Below are 5684 nucleotides of genomic sequence, written 5' to 3'. Positions count from 1 at the left end.
GGAACTTCAAAATCTTTGCCTTCAAGGAGAAACTTAGTTTCAACCTCTCTAAGACAGACTTATTTGTTATCCTGGTGGTCCATGGTTCAGTACTCTTATTTTCCATTACCACACTCAAAAGCATCAATTCTTCTGTCATCCTTAGTCATTGTCCTACTCTCTGATGCATAGCAAGTAATTGTGAAGACCATGACTGGATCAGGGGCACCTTAGTCTCTAAACTGACATCATTGTTCTTTGGCACTTTTAAAATTATTATTGTTATTGTTAATTTTAATGAAAAGTTACAGAGATTTTGGATTTCCATTAATTCATTGTTGCACTTTTATCCCTGCCCACTCCTCCCCTCCAGTTTGTTCTTCTCTTTGAAAAGTAAAAGGAAAATTCTTTCATTGTTATACAATCCTTCCCTGGGTCCACTCCATTATGCAGCCTTCGTTCTGGACTCATGTCATGACGATAATAACTAATCATATATACCTTTTAAACAGTTCTCTCTCTCTCATCTCTTTCAATGCACTATATATATAATTTATCCCATCTTTCTCAGTCTCCACCCAACCCCTATGTCAGTCCCATTTTACAAGAGTGGCACCATGCAGTACTTGTCCTTTTGTGACTGAGATATTTCACTCAGCATAATATCCTCCAGGGTCATCCATTTTAAATAATATTTCATGAGTTCCTTGTTTTTCAATGCAGCATAGTATTCCATTGTGTGAATATACCACAGCTTCTCTATCCATTTGTTAATAGGCACTTGGGTTCTTTTCAACTGTGCTATTGTGAACAATTTGAGAGGTCACTGAGAACAGACTTTCTTTTGATTTCTTGACTATTGGTGCCAAGAGTGTTGATTGTGGAGCTGAGCAAGCTGAAATTGTTAACAATCTCAAAGCCTTCCCACTTGTCATGGTGCTGTCGATTGGTCCAGTGGTGAGAATCTTTATCTTCTTGATGTTAAGCTTCACTCCACATTGAAGACTACAGTCATTGACTTTCTGTAGCAAATGCTTCAGATCCTCTCCAATTTCAGTAAGCAAGAGTGTATTGCGTACATAATGCAACTTGTTGACAATGTCAGATGGATTTTAGCAGAAAGCAAAGAGTGCCAGAAAAATGTCTATCTGTGCTTCATTATCTATGCAAAGGCATTTGACTAAGTAGACCAAAACAAGTTGTGGCTAACCTTGAGAAGAATGAGAATCCCTGAATACCTGATTGTACTCATGCAAACCATATCCTTGGACCAGGAGGCAGTCATTTGAACAGAACAAGGAAACCTTGCATGGTTCAAAATTAAAAAGGGAGTGTGTCAGGGATGCATCCTGTGTCCATATAGTTTAAATCTGTACACAAAACAGATCATTTGTGGGCTGGACTTTATGAGGAGGAGTGTGACATCAAGATTGAAGGAATATTCATCAACAACCTGTGTTATACAGATGATACAACCTTGCACACTTACTCAGTAATAAGTGGTAATAAGACAATAAGCCTAACTTAATAGATTAAAAACTAAAGACCTCTTCATTAATAGTTTATCTCTTATGAGGCAAAATCCTCAGTCTCAGTAGAGAAAGATAGAGAAAACTTGCGATTGTCTAGGTGACCAATTATTTGTATTTTGATATGAGATCTTGTTTCTGAACTGTTAGTCCACTTCCTCATGGTTGCAGAAATGTAATTATCTATCACAGCGTAACAACCTCAAAGCATGCAAATCCAGTGTCAACTGAATTGCTTTTGACTCATGATGGTCCTACACAGAGTTTCTAAGACTGTACATCTTTATGGGAGGAGACTGAGGTGACTGCCTCCCACGGAACAGCTGGTGAAATTGAACCACTGATCTTTCAGTTCAAAGTGCAACATGTAACACACTACACTACCAAAGCTCTAAGACTTAAAATACAACTTTAATATTGTCTCATCAAATTTTGTCAGTTGAATACTTATTACTAGGAGGCCTCTTATTGGGCCATATTCAATTTTCACTTTAGACTTCTGTCAACTAAGGATATGGCCAGACTGGATGGTTAAGTGATTCTCTATTCACTTCTCCTGGTCCTGAACCAAGATAACAGGAAGATGGCTTGAGCTGGACATGTTGACCTGAGTGCCTACCCGGGGTCGTTTCAGTATGGCAAATTTCGAGTGCTCACACATCTTGCATAGGACTCCAGAGAGAAGCTGCAGAGTTTCTTTTGCCCAAACTTCTGGAGTCATGCAACATTATTTCCTACACCATCTATTAGATAGGTATAGGAGCAGCCCGGTTTCAAAAGGAGACTGCAGAAGAGTAGCGATACGGCAGACATCGTTTACGGCAATTACATCCTGGAGAGTATCTTTGAAAGCTACTTATCATATTTAATACCAATTACATTTTTTATGGAACCAAGTGCATATTTAAGTGGTCAAAAAAACCCCAAACAAACCCTAGAAAGCTGATTATTATGATCAGAGAGAATGAAGTGTTCATGCACTACATAATATTAGAACTCAATTAACTTAACCTTCCAAGATCACGGATTTTGCCTTCTTTTGCTGAACCTCAACTAATGGAAAAATAGACGACCAAGAATGAATTCTCTTTATCTGTGCATTTCCTGGGAATCTTTTACAGCAACAACAAAATTGATCCTTGTTAATTTTTTTCTTTTCTTTTTTTTAATACTAGTTTATTTACAAAATTTGCATACATTTTTTTCTACAACAGATTCTTCCAAATTCCCTCACCCCTCTCCATCAAATTGTACAACTCCATGATTAATCCCCTGTCCCCCTACACATCCTCATTCCTCTGCTTTCAGCCTTCCCCACTTCCCTTAGATCCTTATATTCATTCTACAAAAATGGTTTTATACAATATTTGTCCTTATAGGACTGAGTTAGTTCACTCAGGATAATGCTCTCTAGTTCCTCTCAAGTTAGGTAATAATTTACAAAATCATTGCTCCTGCATTCTGAGTAGTATTCCATCATGTGAATATACCATAATTTCTCTATCCCTTAGTTTGTCATTGGACATTTGGGCTGTTTCCACGTTCTTGTGACGGTGAATAATGTTGCTGTGAACATTGATGTACAAATATCCGTTTGTTCCTCAGTTCTCATTTTTCAGGGTATATTCCAAGTATTGAAATAGCGGGGTCATATGGAATTTCTACGTTCAGCTTTTTGAGAAAGTGCCAAACTGCTTTCTAGAATGGTTGTACCATTTTACAATCACACTAACAATGTATAAGAGTTCCTTTCTTGCCACTTCCTCTCCAACACTTATTGCTGCCCTGTTAAACTTTGCCACTGTTATGATAGTGTACAAAGAAAATGTCAAAGACTCAACAGCAAGAACAACAACAACAAAACTGTTAAGAGTTAGTAGGCCAATTTAGTAGAGTGGCAGAATATAAGATCCATATCCAAAATTCAATAGGATTCCTCTACAGTAACAAAGAGAACTCAGAGAAATCAAGAAAGCAATATCATTTACAATAGCTAACCACAAGTGGAGTGAACTTAACTAGAGATCCAAGAGACCTATAACAAAGTAAACTACAAAGCATTTCTGTAAGACACAATAAAAGATCTAAAGAAATGGAAAAATATACCCTGTTCATGTTTAGGAAGACTCAATATCGTGAAAATGACAGTCTTACCAAAAGCAATCTACATGTTCAATTTAATCCCAATCAAGATGCCAAATTCCTTTTTCAAGGAGGTTAATTTTGTTTTTAAATTAAAAATATGTGGGACAAAGTTGGACAATCTTCTGTGTGATTCACAGCCTTGGAAACTCAGTGCAGGGTCACCTATGAGTTGGTTCTGCCTCTACGGCACTCTAGTGAGAAATCATACATCTCAAGGGTATACAACCTGACACAGATTTGGCTTTGTCAGTCTGTCAATCATAAATTACTATGGAAGATTTGGTGTATTTTATTCATTAAGCAAAGACATTAAAATGTGTGGATTATACCAAAATATGGATAATATTGAAAGAATGTGAATTCTATAACAATTAATTGTGGTCATGTAAACCTGTACATACATCAGGAGGCAGCTGTTAGAATGTTGTTGCTGCTAGGCGCTATCAAGTCAAGTACGACTCATAGCTACCCTATGAACAAAAGATTTGAAACCTGTTGTATCCTTGTGCCATCCTCACACTTCTTGAGACAAGAGCCCATTGTAACAGTCACCATATCAATCCTCCTGGTTGAGGGTCTCCCTCTCCTTTGCTGACTCTTCCCAGCATCATGTTTTTCTCCAAGGAATAGCATCTCCTAGTAGCATGCCCGAAGTACATGAGGTAAAGCCTCATCATTCTTACCTCCAAATAGCACTCCAGCTGCACCCTTTCCAAGACATATCTGTTTGTTTGAACAACTGAGGTTTTAAAAATTGGAATAGATGTGATAAAGATTATATCCTTTAGTCCAATTTATTAAAAACTGCATGATAAACAAATAATCAGAGATGTGGGACTGCATGGAGAAAAATGAAGCAACAGGATTGCAAGAAGATTGGTTTACAAATTGTAGATGACAATTTGTATATGACAACTTTTTTGTTGAAAGTGAAGAAGACTTGAGGCATTTAATGAAGACAAAAAAAACCAAACAAAAACCAAGAACCAAATACAACAAAACCCTACAGCTTTCAGTATAGATTGTTGTTGTGTACCATTGAGTCAAAACTCATAGATGACCCTCCAGTGGGTTTTCAGAGGCAGTTTAGTTGCACAGAAGGAGATTTCCCACCTTTTCTCCTACACAGTAGCTGGCAGATTTGAACTGCATGCCTTTGGAATTGCAACACACCTCCTTACCTAGGCCACCAGAGCTCCACAGTATGGTTTACACTTCAACATAAAGAAAACAAATAGCCTCACAACTAGAACAATGAGCAACAGTATAACATACGCAGGAAATATGCTAGCTGTTAAGGAGTTAACTTTGCTTAGATCCATAATAAATGCCCATGGAAACAGTAGTAAAAAAATCAAATAATGAAAAAGAGGTCAAATAATAGTTCTCAGAGGGCTTTTGGTGGTCTAGTCCACAGGGAGTTACACGGCTAATAACCCAAAACTGTGCCTCCCTAATGATTCCAATCCCCACTTAACAGAGGGAAGATGGGGAATCTCCTTCTGATGAGATTTTGCGGCCTTGGAAACTAATGGGAGGGTCAGCTATGAGCAGACTGACTGTAATTGAACAACTATGAGAGAGAGAGAGAATGAATATCAGTAAAACATTGAGTTGATTCTGCCTCCACATTTGAACTGTATGCTTCACAGTTTGACACCAATTCAGAAATTATTTTCACCGTATGTAATGACCAGCTGTTTTTCATTATCTCGTGGGAACACATGAATAATAAGCTTCTATTGTACCACGCGGCTTTCCAGCCAATACAGGTCAGAGTTCTGAGAGATCTTCAGACATTACCAAAAGAGTCTGTAAAATCTTTCCCTGGATACTGCAGAAAACAGACAAAATGTCCATCTGCCTTAAATGTCCTGTTTCAGTGCCGGGTTTCTTTCAATGGGTTCTGCGGTGGGTGATCTCACAGGTCCCTAGAGCTACGATGTGATAGCTATATTGGAATAAGAGAAAGTCAGATCACAAGCAGAACATCCATACAATCTTGTTAATAAAAAGGGAGATTATTAAAGT

This window comes from Elephantulus edwardii, unplaced genomic scaffold (assembly GCF_000299155.1).
Source record: "Elephantulus edwardii isolate Elephantulus edwardi_28Jun2011 unplaced genomic scaffold, EleEdw1.0 scaffold00099, whole genome shotgun sequence".
Taxonomy (NCBI): Eukaryota; Metazoa; Chordata; class Mammalia; order Macroscelidea; family Macroscelididae; genus Elephantulus; species Elephantulus edwardii.
This window is presented reverse-complemented; position numbering follows the sequence as displayed.